The 21,443-nt window shown below is 43.1% G+C and overlaps 1 long non-coding RNA gene across 1 annotated transcript in view; it reads right to left on the reverse strand.

The window, feature by feature from the left end:
* Positions 1 to 21,443, reverse strand: part of LOC113491587 — an 87,074-nt gene that overhangs the window by 22,188 nt on the left and 43,443 nt on the right. Inside the window, exon 2 of the long non-coding RNA XR_003400439.1 lies at positions 17,866 to 17,913. This is a non-coding gene — a long non-coding RNA (uncharacterized LOC113491587). The remainder of the gene's footprint in view (positions 1 to 17,865; positions 17,914 to 21,443) is intronic.

Genomic DNA, 21,443 nt, shown 5'->3' on the forward strand with positions numbered 1-21,443 from the left:
GAAGAAATATTTTTAAGAGATAAATTGTTCATGCAAATATCTGTGGCTTGCACTCAGTGCATGTGGTACCAGCAGAGATGGTGCTCTGATTTCAGTCGATTGATGGGATAGATCACAAAATTCAGGAAGCTGTTGAGGAGCTCAGTGCAATGTTCTATTTTAACTTAATTAAAAACATGACCACAATTATGTAAAAGAATAAAAAAGAGATGGGGAGTGTTAGAAACAGTTCTCCTTTATAGCTGTAGCATAGCAGAATTATAACAAATGGGCAGACATGTTTTTTGGGAAGAGGATATCTTCATTATGTTGACCGTAATGGCTTCCTAAAACCTAAACATCACTGCTTCTTGCTTGCAGAACAGGTGAATATTACAAGGGTGTAATTCTGAATCAGAAAATGCCAGTGCATAAGGATTCTGAAGTGGGTTTAGATGAGCTGCTGAGCCAGGAGCTGGATGGTGATCTCTGGTGAACCTGTCCTTCATTAATCACCTAATCTCCTTTTTATTTTTTAAAAAATAATTTTAGCTTCCAAAATGTTTTGTGAAAATAAAGTATTTCAAGCAAAACATGCTAGTTTTGATGGCACTTTTAGCAGGAAGATTTCTAGGGCATGCAGGGAATTACTGCTCTGAACCAAGGTTCACAAGTAGGAACTCAACCTGAGCCTCACATGCCCCTCTCTCCTTCCCTTTATATTTCATAACGAAAATACTGTACCATAAATAAATAACAAGCCATAAAAAGATAAAATCGACGCAGAATCTTCAGGATATTTGGGAGAAAAGCAGAGCTTTTATTTCCAGCCAGTGCTAACGGGCAGGATGCAGCAGGTCCTGCAAAATTGGGTCTGATTTTACCCACTAGAGGGGAGTGCTGTACTTACGGTTCCCAGCTCGCTCGCAGCAGTACTGGTAATTTCAAAATAAATGGCATTACTGAGAAAATTAATTAATGTTTCTTGTAATATAATTTAAAACTATGTAAAATTGAAATATACCAGACACCGTTGCTAAATGTTCAAAATGAAAAAAATAGTAACTTCAGTTCAGAATCATTCATTAAAAACATTTTGAAGTTCCCAGACTTTATTTTAAAAAAAGTTAAAATCTACTAGTTTATCTGAAAAATGTGAAGCTTTTTCTTTATTGTTTTGCAATTCACAAATTTATGCAGTTATTTAAATTAAAACACAGTCTGTTTAACCTCAGAGACTTTATCTATAAAATGCTCCTGATGATTCACAGTAATTTGTCTTAGATCTGCAAAAGCCAACACCTTGCTGTCCCAAAAGAGTTTGGTGGCAGGATCCTTAGCTAGTAGCAAACACCTGAAACAAAATGCAGAGAGGGAAGTAAGAGCCCAGGTGTGTTTCCCACCTCGGATGTGCTGCTGGGGGAATGCCACAGCTGGTGGGATAAAGAAGGCTCTGAACATGGGAGGAAAGAAATCTCTGATTTCTTCTCATGGCCTCTTATCTATACAGTTTTGGCACTTTAGCAGTTCCTTGCTGACTGTTTCACCAGAAACATCCACTGAAGTAGCACAAGTTAAGGCACATCTGCAGTTACTGAGGTTTTAGATTCCAGGGATAGGGAATTTGTTAGCACTGGTGTCCACTGGCAAGGGAGCTGGTTTTGGCATGGGTGGTCCCAAGACTTGGGTTTAAGCTGGTTGCTCCTGCTGCTAGGCTTTATTTTACAAAGCTTTATTTGTGTCAGCTCTTACTGACTGACTAAGACAGCATTAGTGGGAGATGCCCTCCTCCCACTGTGATGCAGCCACGTGTGGGGTGTGCTGTGATACGTCCCCTGCCACAGTGGTGGTCCTGCGGGGGGGCCTGTGTGCACCCCTGCTCACTCTGGCACATATCTCTGGCAACTCCAACCTGTTGTTTCTTACTGGACTTCTACTACAAATCTTTAAACCATAATTCGTATTTTCCATCTGCCAGTCCCCTGCTGTTTTCTTGTCTCAGTGTCACAGAGTCAGAAAACTGCAGAGATTGGCAGGGGCTTCTGGAGTATCTAGTCCTATCCCACTGCTCAGAGGAAGGTCAGCTACAGCAAGCTGCTCAGGGGTGTGTCCAGTCAGGTTTTCATTATCTCCCAAGGATGGAGACTCTACCACCTCTCTGGGCAGCCTGTTCCAGTACTTGACCATGCTCACTATAAAAAAGTTTTTACTTATGTTTAAACACAATTTCCTGCATGTCAGTTTGTGCCTGTTGTGTCTTATGCTGTCCCTGAGCAGCACTAAGAAGAGTCTGGTTCTGTCTTCTTTGCCGGATCTCCATCAGGTATTTATATACATTGATAAGGTCCCCCTTGAGCCTTCTCTATTCCCAGTTGAGCAACCCCAGCTGTCTCAGCTTTCTACCAAGGTCCTTTCCTACCAAGCTGCTTTCCAGCCGGGTGGCCCTCAGCATATACTGGTGCATGGGGTTGTTCCACCCCAGGTGCAGGACTTGCGGTTTCCCTGTGCTGAACTTCATGAGGTTCCTGTCCACTCATTTCTCCAGCCTGTTGAGGTCCCTCTGGGTAGGAGCACAACCCTCTGGTGCATCAACCACTTCTCCTAGGTTTTTATCTGTCACATTATCCAGCTGGACTTCACGCCACTGATCACAGCCCTTTAAGCCTGGCAGTTCAGCCAGTTTTCAGTCCACCTCACTGTCTGTTTAGCTAGTCCATACTTCATGAGTTTGTCTGTGAAGTTGTTATGGCAAACACTGCCAAAAGCCCCGCTAAAGTAAAGATACACAATGTCCACTGCTTTCCCCTAGACCACTGAGGCATTCATGTCACCATACAAAGTTTTCAGGTTTGTCAGGTGTGATTTCCCTTTTGTAAATCCATGCTGACTACTTTCAATCATGTCCTTTGTATTTGTAACTGGTTTCCAGGATTGTTTGCTCCATCACCTCCCCAGGGACTGAGGTAACACTGCCTTGTCTATTGCACATCCTCTCTCGGAGATAGAAGTGACCCTGAATGTCTTGTCTATGGTATGCCCAAAATGACTGAAATTTTTAAATGACTTTTTTTATTCAGTTACTGAATAGAAAAATAATTTCCCTTCATCTTCTTATTATGGGAATGGCAATGTTTTCAGGTGCCCTCCCAAGCAACGGTTTTCCTTGGCCACTCCCCGCATCCCCCAACACTTATTTTCCTGCTGTCCTCTTTTCAGGGAGTGTGACCAGGACACCAGCCCAGTGCAGGTGAATCATTGGGGTGTTTCCTCACATGCTAGGCTGACTCCAGAGGACTGAACCTCTGCATTCAGATGCTACAAGGAGAGAATGCAGTGGGAGCTGAGAGCTGCTCAGAAGATGGAGTGGGTAGTATGAAGATCTTTTAAAGCTGTCTTTTCTTCTCTCCCCCCTCTCCTAATTGATTCTTGATCCTGAAGAAACTCCTATGGGCCCAACTGAAAGGCAGGGTCCTGCTGTCAGAAACCTCTCCTTCCTCCTTCTCCCTGCCTTATTTTCTTTGCTTCCTCTGCAGGTGACAGGCACTTTTCTCCCATTATAGAGGTTTTCTCTTCCTATATCCATCACAAGTTTCAATATCTCCTCTGTCCTCTTCTGCTTTCCATCTTCTTTTTTATTCCAAGAAGAGAAAAGGAGGGAGCACTGGCATCCCAATTATTTATATGCAAATATTTTCTCTACTTTTGTCCTGATTTAGCAAAATTTGGAGTCCTGCAGGAGCAGGAAACACAGTCCCTTCTATTCCCATTGGGCATCCTTGCAGCTTTATTCCTGTCTAGCAAAGCAGTTTACAAGACTGATGGAAAACTGGCATTCTTTTATCCCTGCTGCAAAACTTGTTTCATAATTATGTTCCCTATTCTAAAATGTATATGTGGCCTTAATCCTTTTAATATGTGGGGTTTAATATGTATAAAAAGTCTGCTATGTACATCATCTCAGCACAGAATTTCAATTGCTAGAAAGGCTGAGACTGAATTAAAAAGGAAGCACTGTGCATGGCAATGAGCTCATTTTGACAGGCTGAATTAATTTTAAGTAATAAGGAAGTAATTTCCATCTCACTAAATGCCTGCGTTTTTCTGCAAAAATAAAACACTATAGTCAGAAAGATACTCTTGAGAGATGTCTCTCATAGACATAAGTAAACCAGATAGCAATTTAAAAAGTAAATAAGTCATAATTACAATAGTAAAAGGTAGTATTAAGTATCAATACACTTCAAGCCCAGCTGGTTTGATTGAGTTCTGTTTTATCTCATTAGCTTTATAATCAGAAAAATATCATCATCTGAAGATACATAGATTTCAGCACAAATACCTCCAGCAGTTATATGTGGCTGTTGTAAGGATGAAGTCACAACTGCCTGACGCAAAAGAAAAGACCATGAGAAAAAAAAAAAGGCATGGGAAGATGCAGAGAAAGAGATTTCCTAAACCGCCACCACCACTGTTATCCACCGTCCCAGAACCTAGAGGCTTGAAAATGAAATGTTCTCTGGACAATCATGTGGGGCACATGACTTGCTCCTGTTGAAGCATGACCAGAAGAAGTGATGGTGCTTCCTGTGAGAATCAAGACATTATAATACTCATCAGAAGCTGAAAGGATGATGTGCAGCTCTCTCCTCTAGAAGGAAGGATTCACTTTTGTACCCCAGACCAGCCAGGAGAGTTTTCCCACCAGAATGGGAACACAACAGGGCACATGGCACTGCATTGGCAGAGGTTTGCACACAAGGCTCTGGGTCCACCCTTGGCACTAGACCATAGTTTATTTAATGAACTATATACAGGTAGACCCTGGTAGATCCATGACCAGTGCTCCCATGCTCTGAGGAGGGCTGTAACCACCAGACATCCTTCACATCTGTCCTTGAATACTGAATTATTTTCTGCACATCAGCTGGGGGATCTAGCTCATGGGTGTCTGTGTTTGTGTGCACTCCCCTCTTCTCTAGCATAGCCTCTGGGCTGGAGTGTAGGGCCCTGTCCCAGCATCTAGACAAAAAAAAACCCTTTTTATCCAACAGCATGGTGGTTTGAACATCCACCCAGGAGCTGGGAGATTCTGGTTCAGCTCTAATCCTTGCAATAGCTACCTGACTGCAAAGTCTTTTCTAAAATACAGCTTGCTTTGTCCTGTAAGTGAAACTGGGAGAAAGGGAATAAAAAAGCAAGATCAAGGATGACATTGTAGCCTGGTGACAGGGAGCACTAAGCTGTTGAAAAGGTGATCTGACTTCCACTCTCTGCTCCCATTAATATTTAATAGTCATTAAATTAAAAGTCAAGGATGTGTAGGATTAACTACAGGTCAGCATTCTCATATCTGAATGAATGAGATAGTGTTAGTATGGATGGAAATAAGCTATTAGCAATGAGTATGGCCAGTGTGTCAGTCACAGGCATGAATTTAAATGATTTAAACACTGTCCCTGAGAAATCAAAACAATGAAATGGCTGCTCCAGTACAGAGACCTGCACAAACCTGGCACCAGTGCTGCAACCTCCTCCAGCACTGACGCTCAGTGAGATCTGAAACTGTTTGGCAAACACCAGCCCTTTCTCTCTGTGGATTTGCTCAAGGGACTTGCAAGAGACTGACACTGCTGATCACTGAGAAAACAGCCATAAACAGCTTTCCATGAACTCAAAAGCAGTGACCACAAAACAGAAGCCTTTGAAGGATGCTGTAACTGAGCCACCTGCACGGCCAGGAAAGAAGGCAAGTGCCTTGTACAGGGGGATGCCAGGATCCTGCTGCAGCGAGCTGTCAGGCTCATTTTTAGTTTGCAGAGTTTGAGCGGTTGTTGGCCAGAGCCTCAGGTGTGTCCTCCTGCTCCCCTCTGGCCCAGCCCCTGCCACTGAGGGACGGAAGAGCCGCAGCCCAGCTTCTCCTCCACTGTGGTTCCTGTTTTGGGGTAACTTAGGAACATCACTGATTGCAGCTGTTAGTGCAAGATTTCCTTGTCCTTTCCATGCTCATTAAAATGAAGAGCAGTCTAATCCCAAGCAACTTTCCATGTTTGGAAGAACCACATGTGAAGGCTCTGATGGGCAGCTTGTCCCTGCATCCCTCAGTGGAGAGAGGTGGGCTTGTTTGCCATCCTCCCTTGTGCAGGGGGTCTTCCCACCAGCCGTGCAGTTTCCCTGTGCTGATGAGCAGAGAGGAGGAGGGTGGCCCTCCATGAAGGGATACCTGATGGATTTAACCAGACATGCTCAGATCTCTAGCAGCTTCTTTTCCCACAGTTGCTAAGAAACCATACCAGTAATCTCAGCTGCCGAAACAACTGTTTAGTACATTTTTTCCTTCTTCATTTGTCTCATTCTGGGTAACAACAGCTTTAAGGCTCTCAGGGCTTTCCCTGTGCTCCTCATGGTGAAGAGCTGGGCAAGCACAATGCTGGGGAAGAGTTTGTCCTCAGTAGCTTTTGCAGGAGGGCTCCAACTGCACAGTTGTTTCCCTATGTGGCCATCAGGAAGTTCCCCACCTGAAACTGTCTGCAGGGGTCTTGGAGACACTTACTCAAAGGTGTCATTCAAGAGCTCTTTCAGCTGCCCCTGGAGAGCCAGCCACTGAAGAACAAAACCCCATGCAAGGTTATACCTGCTGGGAACATAATTCAAGAGAAAACTGCCACCCACAACTAGCTGCAATAACAGAAAAAAAAAGATAGAATAGACTTGGGCAAAGTGCAGGGAGCTGATCCCTGTTCATGGCAGAGGTAGGTTTCCACATCCACCTTGTGTAGTAGTAGCACAAGGCTTTTGCCTCTGGTTGAATAGGGCTGGAAGGCTGATAAAAAACCTTGGGGAATGAATAACCTTCCCTGCATAAATGACTCTGGCAACTTCACTTCTTTATTTCTCTGTCATGTATGGATTTTTCAAAGTTCAGCTGCATGTTCACAATTAATAATAGGTCCAACTCAGCAGAGACTTGCAGTGTCTTGGAAATGTCACCTATCAAGATACACAAATAAAACTAAAACAACGTAAAAATATTAACTACTCTGTGTGTTTGCTAACAATGCTGTGCTGACTGTGAGGGCTGGATTGCCGTTCCCAGAACAATGCCTGTAAATTCTGCCAGTTCCCCGCCAGGCTTGGGTTGTTTTTATTAAGTGGTTACGTGTTGTGCTTCCCTCATGCGAAACCTTCTGTTTCCTGATGGAGCTGTGGCTCTGAAAGAAAGTTAACAACCTTTTTTCCTGCAGCCTTGGTGGATACCGGTTGTTTTATCAGCTTATATATTTTTGTAACTCTGGCAAATAAATCTGGGTGTTGTGAATGTTTAGTAAAACTGAGATCTCTACTGCAGAAGAAAGAAGTGACACCATGCTGGGAGCAAAAGCTGCTTGGGCTGAACTTTTGCACTAAGGATGTTCTGTTGAGCCAGTGCTCCTGGGAACTCCTGCTCTGCCATAGGGTGGCCTGATGAGGTGTTACTGTAATGGTATAAATACTGTAATGAGATAAATACAGGGTGGGTGGGAGCATGAAGGCATGTGAAGGGCCAGATTCACGTCAGCTAGAGAAGATGGGGAACAGGCATTCCCCAGGCAGGTGGGAAAACACAGTTCTCCCCTTGTATGTGTAAGGTCAGACCAAAGGTCCAGTCAGTCCGTAACTTTCTTCTGGCAGCAGCCAGCAGTGGATGCCTAGGGCAGAGCAGGAGGACAGGGAAAGCCATAGCAATGTTCCCCCAGAATATTGTACCATCCTCCAACAATTTGCAGTGCAGGGACTTCAGGAGCCCAATAGGCATTGTTGCATGTGAGGATCTTGCAAGTCTTTCTTCCACAAATATATCCAGCTGTTTTGTGAACCCTTTTAGCATGTACAATTTCAGAGGGGGAACCATGGGCAAGTGAAGCCCAGGTCACACAGGACATTGTTGCCTGCCTGGCCTGAACCTGCAGCCCAAGGCACCGTGTCAACCACTAAACCACCTTCCTCTCCTGAGGGTGAATCAGCATTGATCTCACTTCTGACTCCCCAGCAGATTGCATTCACCCAGGCATTATTTTTTCAAGTGGCGTGTGTGGCTTCACATTTAAAAGGAAGAAAAGGCTGGTCCCTCAATCCCAATAGCATGGTTTGCAATGATCTTGTGTGTGCCTTATGCTAAAGCAGAGAGGGAGACTTTCTGCAGATCATGGAAACATTTTGCTGAACCTTCTGGTATTATCACTGGTGGTGAGTAAAAATAGGAACATGAGGATTTCTGATTAGCTGGGTAAATGGCCAAGTTACCTAATTGGGTTCCTCTAGACAGCTGCTATCCTTAGCAAGAAACATGACTGTATTATTCTATAATGGCACAGTGTCTAGCAAATCCTGCCAAAAGAATATATGGTCCCTGTTTTTTTGTTCCTCTGAGCAAAATATTAATGTTTTTTCCAAGATGTTTCTATCAGACAATGTTTAAAAACATATTTGACTGACTGAGTTTACTGTTCCTGAAAAGAGGCTGGAATAAGTCTTCAGGATGCTGTAATTAGAAAAGCAGCTCCTATCCCAACACGTAGTAAGAGGAGACTGTCAAACCCTGCACATGACTAGGATGAAGTGTATTCAGCCAATTTGGATGACTTTTTGTGTAAAATTTTCTATGTGGGAGGTGACATTGGCTATTTACTGCACCAGTATGAATCCCCAAACCAACACTGGCAAGCTACTACCTGGTTCACAGGCTTTTCAAGGGAGTCTGAGTGCAAACTGTGCTTTTGTTCACGCGGGTAGTCTATAAATACTGCCTGTTGGCTTTCATACAACATGCTCATCAAAGGTTATGTGAAGGAGGCAGTTTTTGTAGAACTCAGTAAACTTTACCACTGTCAGTGATAGAGTTGCCTTTAAAGCTGATGAAAAGCTGTACACTTTTATAAGTCTCTGGACCAAGATCATGGAGAGACATTTATTATGAGGGGCATGTAAACTACAAATTAATTAAATTCTAAGCATGTGAATGAAGCATCATAATATTTTATAGAAATTCTAATTAATTAGACATAAAATGTACAAGCAATGCATTTAAGTTGCGACTTGCACATATTTTGCAACATTATTGAAAACCTATTACAAATGACTTGACAATCTTTGCTGCAGGATATAATGTCCATCGTGGCTGACACCGGCAAAATGGAATTAGCTCTTTCAAACCTTCTTATTTGGATGTAATTTTTATAGCATCTTCATATTAAAAAAAAAAAAAAGCCCAAATATCCAGGCTCTAAAAACTTAACCCTTTAAGTCTAGTGCAGGGCACCCAAAACCACCAGCCACCTTACAAATACTGTGCGTCACAGACTTGAACTGTTGTGCATGCTTTCTTAAATCATCAGTATAAAATAGCTGTATGTTTTTTTGTTTATTAACTTTGATATGTAATTGAGAAGTCTATTCACCACTACAGTGATCTACTTAATTACAACTAATTCTTGTTATCTAGAAATCTTTGTGGCAGCTCTGATCTTTCTAATCTGTTATGAACATTGTCTTTAAGGAAACTGAAAATGCATGTATATAATTGCAAACAACTTCAGAGGCAGCTGCTGTCAGGCAAATAATTTTTTGTAAATCAGAGAGCTGAAATAACCTGCTTAGGGCAATTGTGTGGGTTATGGTAAATATTTTTAAGCCTCATATACAGCTCAAGCATCATATACAAGGTAGAGGTTAATGAACGTCTCTGGATGATGGGCAATATGCTAAACTCTGCTCAAAAGAATCTACTCGGACAGTATCTTGTGGTGACACTGTCACTTTTATTTCTTTTTTTCCCCTGGGAAAAAAAAAATAATGCTGGACATAGGCAGCCTGAGACACTTTCTCTATCCAAATCTCATTCATAAATTCTTTTTCCCTTTCCAAAGGGATCTTCCCCTTAATGTAATTTTAATGTAATAACAGGTCTTTTACAGTCATTTAAAATACATTCCATTCCTAATAATTTAGAATGGAAGTAGGAAACATGCAGCAGCTGTGACTCCCCCCAGAAAAGTAAGTTTTCAACTTGGGATGAGTTGTAGGTCCCCTGTTACAAAAACAAATGGCAGATGAAGACTGACTGGTTTACTCTGAGGTAAATTCAAGCAAGGCTAACAGGCAGGAGCTTGGCATTGATTCCTCCTCCAGCTGCCCCACATATACTTTGTGTCCGCAGAGGACTATAGAGCAAAAGAGTTACTGCATGTGTCTCATCAAAGGCAATACCTCAATACCAGAGGCAGGAGTAGGTTGAAAACAGCACAGATAAGCCTGATTTCCTGAAAATGGCTCAAACCTATGGAAGATTGGTATGGTTTGAAAGTCTGTTTGGTGGCACTGTGGGAGGAAGTTTTGTGTTGCAGGAGGCCTGAGATGGGAGAAGAAGGAACCATGAAGAGGAAAGTTCTGAAGAAAAGGAGGAGATAAGCAGGAAAAGCCATAGGAGTAGTTTTATGGGAACTTCTGAAAGGTTGGGCCATGAACTTGACAAAGAAGATGAAGGTGAATCAGTAGAAGGATTTAGTGTGGTTTGCTAAGGAATTGAAGCAAGGAATCGATTTTAGCTGTGACATTTTGAGGGAAGGCAAGGTGAGCAACAAGAGGGCCAGAACAGAGAAGGTCACAGAGACTGAGGGTGAAGCTATCAGGGCCTTACTGTGGGAACAAATAATGATAATAATAGATATTTTTTGAGAATGCTCTTGAGAGAATGTCAGCAGGATTAAATGACAGCATCAGTGTGGAGAGAAGAGGGAAGATGGTGATAATGTTGAATATAACGCTGAGGATGTGTGCTGCCTGGATGCAGAAGCTAATAGGTTTCTCAACTACAATCAAACAGGGTAGGCAGGTGAGGTACGATAAGGGGGTCAGTTTTAGATACAGTTGTATAGTTAAATGAAACCATCTGGCCTTACTGTCCTGAAGAGTGGAGACCTGTCTATAGAAGAGGGAGAGAGGAATTTTAAATAACAGAAAAGACAAAGATGGAGACTCCAGGGGAACAAAGAAAGTTTCCAGAAGTTGATGTTGCTGAGGAGGAGGATTTAGGAAGAGCGTGGACAACAGCTGCATCAAAACAGGTAAGAGAAGCACAAAATAGATTTTAGCAGTATGAAGGACAGAGATGAGGGATGCAGGGAGAAGGCAAGGCTGTCTGAAAAGCTATCCAACATCCCAATTTTTAACCTGGTGCAGCCCCCCATGTACACGTTTTCTTCCTGTGTTCAGAAATGATGCCTGGGAAGCATTTGAGGATACTCTGGATATTTGCAAGGATACTTTGGATATTTGCCCCAAAAGTTTAGCAGGTTGGAGGTACACATGCACAGGTCCACGCACTGTGTGATACATGCTCGCCAGGTCCAACCGATCCCATGATTATGTTCTTGAGATGTGTCAAGACTCGGAGGTCACAGTGCCCATGAACATGCCTATATCCAGGAGTAACACCACCCCCTTCTTCTGTCCTAACAAGTGTCCCTTTCCCACGTATCTGTGCAGGAGCAAATTTTACAAACAATGGATTATCTGCTGCATGTTGCACATACCATTTGATTGTACGTGTTTATGCACATGTGATCTCAACCAGGGACCATCTGACACACTGATTTTTGGGTGTTTGGGTTATTTATCATGTCCTTGAGTCAGGCATCTACAGTCTGTCCTACAGGGATTATTTGATATTCAGCCAGAGGTGAGCATGCTTCCCACAGAGATACGCTATTGATAGGGAGATGTAATGACTTAGATGAAATCATTACTTATCCTTCCAGTAAGTTGTGTCCTGATTTAGTAACATATTCCATTTGAAGATCATATTGTCTCTGGTGAGTCTGCTTTACAACAGCAGTGCAAACAAATTAAACAAAGTTTTGATATGCTTTTATCAAAGATTTGTCCCTAGTGTCCTTTGATTTACTTCTTGAGATCTCCTCTGGCACGAACTGGATGGAAGCAATATTTTCTCCCCCTCAAAGTTGATCTGAGCTCAAGCACTTCTGAGAATATATGAGCTCTGCCTTCAGAGCTGGCTTCAGGCATTCTGGAGAATGACTGCCCTCCCCTTAAATCTATTACAGGCTGAAGATAGCTGTGTGTCTTCATTTCTGTGAAACTGCTTTTTTTCTGCATTTCCTTGGCATCCAGGTGGTGGTGCTCTGTGTATCCTGAGCCAATACCAAAATGAGAAAAAACCTGCTGCCTTTTCTTGCTGATTGACAAAGGGAGCTACAGAGGTATACATTCTCCTTGCCTTTAACCACCCTTCTCTCTCTAGTGAGAATCTAAATTAATGACAGATCTCATTTGCCAGCAGGGAAAGATTCTTGCATTTTGCAATTTTTGTAATTGCGTCACAGAGGTTAGAGATGGGAATAACCTAGTAATTACCCTTTGCACCACTCCAAGTCTGCTAAAGATGGTTTTCTACAGCAGAAGGTATGGTTTCCAGTGCACATTTTGATATGAAGCAGAAATCTGGAATGGAAAAAGAACAGGTTTCATGGGCACCACTGTAGAGTCTTTTTTGTATCTAGTCTTTCAGAGGATCATTTTCTGTTGGAAATACTGTGATTAAGAAGATGAGCACTTGAGGTATCATGGTGCTAGCATGACTGTCAATAGGTCTACAAAAGGGAAATATATCTTAAGAGATAAGAAAATGCTCTTAAAGATGGACATGTTGAACGACTGGAAAATCCAAAATAGCCATTCATCAGGAAGACAGGTACAGCAGTGTGTGCAACAGCATCAGCCAGTTCTAGCTCAACTCATGTATACTAACTGCCAGGTTGTAAGATGCTACTGTTCTGTCTAGGTTTCTGTCTGTTAAATTCTCCAGATAGCCTGAATGCAGAGAAAGGATATCTCTTGCTGTCATTATAAAGGAAGCCAATGATATATAGCAAATGCAATCTTTAAGATTGTGGATAACTTTTGATCCCTTGGCTATGTTTGATGTGTGGTTCAGCCCTGGTTCCCAAGCACTGTGGTTCCCATGGGACTGACAGCATCCACCTGACACAAGTCGCTGTGGTAGGGGAGGCTTTGGGGTTGCAGACACCAGCACAGCCAGAATGTGTGGGGTTCAGACAGAAGGCCAGTCAAGCTGTATTCCACAGCAAGCATGGGAGAGGGATGCTGCTCCTGTCTATGAACAACCCCAATAACTTCATGGTCTCCCTGGAGGCTGTTGCTCATAGGAAAAATCTTGGCATTTTGAGGACTCATGATGTAGAAAGGTTGGCCAGCCATAATGAAGGATTATAACTGCTCCATTGAAGGAAAGAAAGCTTGAGGTTGGCTGAGCTTTTCAATGTCTTTGATAAAGATCCTACGATTTTCACACCTTGAGAAACTGGGATAGTTCTGGGGCAAGGGAGGTGTTGGTATTCTACTGGGCAGATTTCACTCTCCCAGCTGTCCCATGGGCTTTCAGGAGCAAGTCAGTCTGTGGCCCTCAGCCAGCAAAGCACTTAGATGGGAGCACACCTCTCAGTCCACAGATCATCTTGCTGAATTTGTTAGGGATCCTTATACACTTCCAGGAAACAGTGTGCTTTGCTGGGCTAGGTCCAGCATTTTTCATGTCCCCCTTTGAGTAAAGCTCTTTCACATCCCTTGAAGCCATATTAATATGCTGGATGGGCTTATGCACACTGACCAGCACTGCACTGCTTGCTTGAGTCATAACCACACTTTCAAAAATGAATCTACTTAAATTTAAAAAGCACCATTCTATTTGGGTTGAAAGCAATATAAGCACCAGCAAAAGGAGAGCTGTGCCTACACACCATTCCGGTGATAAACACATGTACTCTTGTTTACTCCCTAAATAGTAAGACTTTGAGCTCAAAGTTGGCAATATTGGAGGGGATCAGCACATGGCTGAAAACAGCAGGTGGGAGCAGAGGAAGAGATGGTGTATTACCCTTTTTGTTATGGATGGATCCCAGAGCCCCAAAGGTGGCACTGCAACAGCAACTTGAGTGATCATGACAATAAGGGTCAAGTGGTAATGTTGGGATAGAAGACCTTGTGGAGATGACAGAAACCACCCTAAGTAGCAGCAATGGACTGCCAGGGATTAGGGCATGAGACAAGAAATGTCCTGATGAGGGCATGCCTAGCTCTGTGGTGCAGAGAATATCTAAACACAGGGAATAAAGGAAACTGGGCAGTAGGCAAGTGAGCTGGACAGTGATAATTTCAGAGAGCACTGGCATTTGCTTAATGCTGCTGTTGGGCAGATGAAGGGGCAGGCAGCAGCAGTCTTGACAGATTCATGGCCACACAGCATCACTGTGAGCAGCTATGTCCCTGCCTGGGAAGCACAGAGGGTGTCATGGTAAATCCCAAGGCATGTGTTCCTGTTACTGACTTCAGAGAGACACCACCTGGGAGAGTTGTTGGAAAGGAGTCTCCTGATCTGACATGGTCAGAGATGCGTGTGGCTGAAGGTTGAATGAAATTGTAGGAAACCATTTTGATCAATGATGGCAGTCTGTGAATAATTTTCTGAGTATTTAACCTTCATGTGAGGGATAATGCTGTGCTGTATGTCATTAGAAAAACTATTCCTGTAATTTCCTCAGTGATGAACCTGGAGAAGGTAACTGTGTCACAAGATTTGGTGAAGGATGGATGCTCTGAAGATGAGAGAGGAAGCCAGCCAAGACAACAGGATTTGCAGAGGAACACATGAGAGCATGATTCAGTGGGCCACGATGGCTGGCTCTGTGGATGCTGCTGGAGTTGGCTGAGTATCCAATATTGGCCTGTTCTTACACTAACAGGCAGAAGCAGTGTGTGGTGGACTTACTTACACTCGTGTGTGTGTGTGCAAGAGGGATATGATGACATTCAACAGTTGGCAGTGGTTCTTCCAGTCTGCTGTTTCTTACCAGCAAATTTGTGTCCTGGTGTCAGCCACTTATACGTGTGCATGATTTAGAAAGGTGATTAAATTTTGTGGCTGAGGCTGTTAACATCATTTAAAATAACAGAATCATATGAAAACACAGCAGGAGAGAACTTCAGGAGGTCATGCAGACTCTTCCTTGTCCCAGGGTAGGCTAATTGCACTGGTGTCACTTCCGATGTGTGAATAATTTGTTCCTAAGGCTCTCCAACACTGGAAGCTCACAGCGCCCTTAGGGAGTTGTTTCCTCTCCTTCACTCTACCCACTGTTGAGAAGGCTGTGGGATTTTTGTTCATCATATCTGATTTGAGTATTTCTTTCTGGAATTTAAAACATGGTTTCAGGTGCTATTATCCATATATGGGCACTGAAAACCAAAAATGCTCACTCTGATTTATGGACTGCACCCTCACACTTGTAAAATAAGAGAACTGAGTTGGAGGCATTCCTGCCACGCAAGGGAAATTAGTGGCGAAACTGAGCTTCTTCCAGTGGCACTGGGCTGACACAGAAACCAGAGGTGGCTGAGTAAAGAGACCTGCATGAAACACCCAGATTATACAAATGAATAGGCTGAAACATTGCATGGTTCAGCAGTTCTCTGCCAGACACGTGTGTCTGAGAGATGGCCAGTTGCAGCAATCTTGTAATGGGGGTCAGAGAGTTGAGAGGAGGAAGGCAGTAACCAGAGGAATTAGCCCAATTCAGGGAATCTGAACTTTAGACTTAAGAGTATTTTAGGGGAAGAAAATTGAGCAAAAATGCTTAATTGGGTGCATTGGGAGGACGGACTATTTCTTGTCACAGTGGCACAGTGCAGCAAGACTCAATAGCAAGTTCAGGGTTCTGAAGTGGTGCTAGGGACAGATCTGTGAGTTGGCTCCTACCAAAAATGGTCTTTGGGACATCCATTTACGATGCACAACAACTGTGGTTAGATGTTGGCCATCACTTTGTTTTGCTGTGCAGGATGGGGGAAGATGGGTCTCCTGCAAGTGAGGGCAGGTGATGGGAGGTTGTGGGGTGACCCAGCTCTGCTTGTGTGCCATGGCTCCAGCTTCCCTGAGGAGGCACATTTCTTGGGGAGTGAAGGGGCTGAGCTGAAGAAACAGCAGGGTGACTTTCTGGCAGGCGGGAACAGAGATCAGGGCCTCGGTTGAGTCTCAGAGGCTCTGACTGCTGGTGGGAACTCACCAAGGAGAAGGAGGCAGGGAAATCACAAATCGGTTATTGACTCCTTTTCTTTTCTGAAACCCATCCCCAGCACTAACCGCATTTGAAAATACAGCTTCCAGGCTTTTTTTGCAATGGTTTCAAAAAACAATCTTACCTCTATAGAGACTTATTTTGCCAGCCCTATTTTTCCCTAGCTTTGAGTTTGCCATTGACATTAATTAGGACTTCCTTAGCCTCGTTAGCCTGGTGTTTTCCTTTGTTACTGAGAACAGTGAAGGTGACCTTGCTCACCAGGTGGATTTTCTGAGCTCTGACAGTCTAATCATTAATGTCTTAGGAGCAGAGGTAGGGATCTTACATGGGAAACTTGAGAAGAGCTATAAAAACATCACAGAGACAGCTGTCAGTGTCAGATGGCGTAGCTCCAACAATTCAAAAGTAGATATGTTTCTAATAAGTCATACTGTTCTCACACAGCACATGCTGTAACTGCACACACATTACACATATTGGGTGCAATGGAGTGAAGTGGTATTTTTGTTGCATGATAAGAAAATACAACAAATACCTACATGTGTAGCTCTGTTGCAAGTGGCTGAACTGGGCACACTGAGAGTAATAACCAAAATCTGATAATCTCCATTTTATTATCCAGAAAAATGGAACAGTGACGAGCACAATGATCTCTGGTGATCTGGTTTCAAATGATAGCTCACAGCACAGAGAAAGTTATTTTGGGGGCTTCACTCTACTTCCCACCTGTACAGTCATAAAACTGTAGAATCATTGACAACTCTAAGTAGGAAGAGACTTCTGGAGGTCATGTATTCCAAATCCCTGCTCAAAGCAGGTCCAACCACAGCAGGCTGCTCAGGTTCATATCCAGTCAAGTTGTGAGTATCTCAAAGGACAGAGATAACACTACCTCTCTGGGCAACCTGGTCCGTATTTGACCATCCTCATCACAAAACCCCACAGCATGCTTAAAATATGAGTGGCAATCCCAGGTGAACAGAAACCTAGGCATGGAATAACTGAGTTCTGCCTCTTAATACCAGGCAGCATCAGAAGACCTGTGTGGGTAAGTGTTTCAGGATGCTGTGATTGGTCTCACCTTCATAACATTACATACACTAAAAGAAGTATATAAACACAGAAGAAAATATTTGCCCATAGTAGTCTTTTTTTAACAGAGTACTGTGAAAACATAAAATTTTTAATTCCAGTGTGTCATCTATCACACGAAGTAAGAGTCTGACAACAGAAGAGTCGTCCTGAAGCATTACACTGCAAAGGCACAGATGTGGGTAGCAGAGCCGTACGCAGCAGCCAGCTGCACTAGTACCAGGCTTGACTTCCAGAAAACGCAGACTGGGAGCTGCTGCTTTTCACTGGCAAGCACAAAAGTGTTGATACTGTTTCTGACCCATTTGAATTGCATACTTCAACATTTCTGCAGTGGATTTCTAAACAGCTGTATCCAATGGGGCCTTGATCCTTGCAGGTACTTCTGAACGTTACTTAAGAATAACATACACAGCTTGCAGATTTGCCACTATCAGCTGCCACAAGCTACTGAAAAAGGTGGATTATTAAGACTATGCAAAACCAAAGCTGGGTATATAAATACCAGGCGAAACGCTTACATGTTGCTGAACATGCTGCCTAACATCAGCAACACGAGACAACAGCAGAAAGCCATGCAACGTATTTTGGCAGAAGCACGCAAACATTTCACAGCTTGTCCTCTGGATGCCATGCTCACACTTACATTAGTCTGTGTCATACTACCTTAACTTGTTTTAAGCATTTCCATCATCTGTGAGATAGGAAGGGAAAAACAGAATAGTTAAGGTATAATCAAATGAGATCTTGCACATCGTAGTATAATTTGTAAACAATCTCATTATTGGCTGTAGTGTGGAGGGTGTGAATGGTTCAGGCTTCTGTCTCAGTTCATCCAGACAGGGAAATTTCTGAAAGCCAGGTGAGTGGTTCAATGGGTTACTAAGGAGGTAGATGAAAAAACTAGGATTAACAGAGGAGAAACAGTGACAGAATATAAACAAACACATTAAAAAGTGAAGAATTTTTGTGTCTTACTGCATTTTCTTTCTATCAAGACAGAATCAAAACTCCCAGTAACACCTGTTGATCAGTGGACAATTTTAAACACTATGTTAATCTGGATATTTCAAAAATACCTGAATAAAGATGCAAAATTAAAAACCAAACAACCAAAAATCAGAACAATGAACTAGATCAAAGGTAAAACTACATCAGTTATCACCTCAGTATGTACGGATCTACAGGAGTCTTCCTTCTAGATGAGAAATTACAGTAATAAAATAAAAATAATACATCTAGAACTCATTGATACATTGCTCAACATTTTTGTTTATATTTCCAAAATCATAGGTACCATTTGAAAGACCCAGCCTACCAAATCCTTATAAGCACAAACTCTCCTAATGGCTTAGATTTTAAGGGCAGCCATGAATTGTGCTTTTAATTATGCACTCACAGAAATCTGCTCTGGTGAGATCTTGTGCCCAAGATGCTCTGAGAAAACCCAGGGGAACCTAAAGATACTTTGGATCTCAAAGCACTGTATCTTTCATCACCAACTCCTATAATTTATCATGAATTGACAGTACTTTGCATAAGTGTATAAACCTTTTGTGTCTGATGAGGAGATACTAAAAGTCACCTCCAAGCTGAAGGATTTGTATCAAGAAAAAATGTGTACTTGCACATCTATATATTATACTGCTGAACAGCTAAAACTCCATAACAAGCATGGAAGAAACAAGAGTCTCTCCTGAGGCAGTGGCAGAGTAATCAATTGGCCTCAACTTCTGCTATTTGAGAGAAGCCTCAAAGGAGATGCTAGAATAGATAGAATTTGAGACACTATCCTAAAGCAATCATTTCTTAACTAAGAACATAAACCAATGGTTCCACCATCACTTGAAAACTTCTGAAAAGAATTTAAGAACTTTAAAGTGTATTTGACACACAAACCATAAATAGCCAAAATAACATCAGTTGTATTTTCTAGCTAGATCTAATGCAGAAGAACTGTAAAATACAGAAGAGAAATCAGACACAGTAGCTGCAAATATCTAAATGCGCTGATGCATGTTCCTGGTGAAAATGATCAATATATTAACTTTTCTAAAGATTCACAGTAGGCAGTAAGAAAAAAAAAAGTCTCTCTGTGTGTGTGTATATTTTTTAAAAAAAGAATTTGCCGGATTTCTGTCTTTCTTGGAAGCTGTGACTGTTTATATATTGGTACTGGAGTGCCTCCATTGGCTTGTCTCCTACCATTATTTTGGCAATGAAACAGGGAACAGACAGAGGTGCTGAAGGATACGCACACTGGTTGAGTACTGAGATACAAAGCAAAGCAGCCATTTCATTTATAATGCTGGAAAAAGGAGGTAAAATAGCTTATTAAAAAAGTGATATTGACATAAATTTACTTTTTTCCCTATTTTATTTTGATCCTTCTGCATTGCAAGAGCCAACAATCAGGAATTTGTAGCGCTGTAATTGTTCTTGGCTCCCTGCCTCCCTCCAGCACATCCTGGTTAAGTGGAACCAATGCTGTTTCATGCACACTAGGCAGCAGTCGTTACAATTCAGCAGCATTACACCAATTGGACACACTTGAGAAATATCCTAGAAAAACTGAGACCCTATTCAAGACCTGATGAAGGCTACCATGCTCCACCTTTCCCCAGACACGTGAGCCTTCCCCAGGATTGCCCAAGGATGTTCCTGCCCCACCGGGCTTGCTGGCCATGCAGCCACCGAGGAAGGTGAGAAGTGCAGTCCCACTCCTGCGATGCTGTGGAGATGACCCAGGGGAGCTTGGGCACTTATTGCCTGTTCCATGGGCCTTGCTTTAGGCTCACCATCCCCATGAAGATGAAGGTGCTTAGTTACCACCCAGTTAGCATAAAACATACAGAAGTAGAGCCAACCTCACTGCTCAAGTCTCCTGGGGGATCTGCACAGGTTTATTGTCCCAGGCAACATCTTCTCTCCTCAGGAGACTCTCCTGCCACCCTCTTAGTTAGGTTAAGAACTGTTTTCCCTCCATATGTACATATCATGTAGCCATAGTAGGAATAATTTCTGGCCCATAACTGGTTAATAAACAATGTTTTCCTTTGGTCAGAGGTAAAACTCTTGTCCCTCCTTGAGTTCCGCCTTGGCTTCTTTCATTGAGGGCTGTACCTTTCACTGAGCCTCACTTTCTGCATCAGCCTGTACCCCAAAATACACAAACATATTTCTAAGCAGGTTAAGTGTATATAGCTGACGGCTGTCTCCTGAGACTGTCTCCTGAACAAGTTCAGTCATGGGAATGATCCAGCACTTGATGATGAACTGGGAAGACGGATCCCCAACCTCTTTTCTTTGGTAAACTGTGACAATGCACATGAGATACTGGCAGGCCTGGGGCTGTCTGGGGATGTGCCCACATCCATGTTTCAGCTGGGATCAGGAGAACATTTCTGAGGTGAATTTCCCATTTACTGCACTTGTTCCAGCTGATAATGGGCAACTGTGGGGCTATCCTGGTTTTAACTGGGATAGAGTTATTTTTCTTCCTGGTAGCTGGTATAGTGCTGTGTTTTGGATTTACAATGAGAATAATGTTGATAACACACTGATGTTCTAGTTGTTGCTGAGCAGTGCTTACACTGTCAAGGACTTCTCAGCTTCTCATGCTGCCCTGCCAGTAGGGGAGGCTGGGGGTGCACAAGCAGCTGGGGGTGGGGGACACAGGCAGGGCAGCTGACCCAAACTGGCCGAAGGGTTATTCCATTATGTATGGGGTTATGTTGAACAAGGAAACTGCGGGGGCTTGGCCGGGGGGTGGCGGCCCGCTGCTCAGGGACTGCCTGGGCATTGGTCAGCAGGTGGTGAGCAACGGCATTGTGCATCATTTTTTTGTATTTCCTATCACTATTATTATTTTCCCTTCCTTTTTCGTCTTATTAAACCGTCTTTATATCAATCCATGAGTTTTAACCTTTTTTCTGATTCTCTCCTCCATCCCACTGGTGGAACAGCTGTGTGTTCAGCTGGGATAAACCACAACTGGGGCCAAGAGGGAACTCGGCTGGAATAACATCCTCTCTCCACCACACCACTGCCACGGACATTGGGCCCCCAGCAGAAGGTGTTTCACCCTGCAGCACTGCTCCTACTTGATTGATCCTGTTTAAACCAATGTGATTGTCTGTATGAGCAAAGTTGACAGATCTGTCTCTAAGTGGCATTTACTCTCCCATATTATTTGGCATATGAATCATCTGTTTGGGGCAGTGG

Source organism: Athene cunicularia, assembly GCF_003259725.1.
Source record: "Athene cunicularia isolate RWA chromosome 1 unlocalized genomic scaffold, athCun1 chr1_part2, whole genome shotgun sequence".
In the NCBI taxonomy this organism is placed as follows: domain Eukaryota; kingdom Metazoa; phylum Chordata; class Aves; order Strigiformes; family Strigidae; genus Athene; species Athene cunicularia.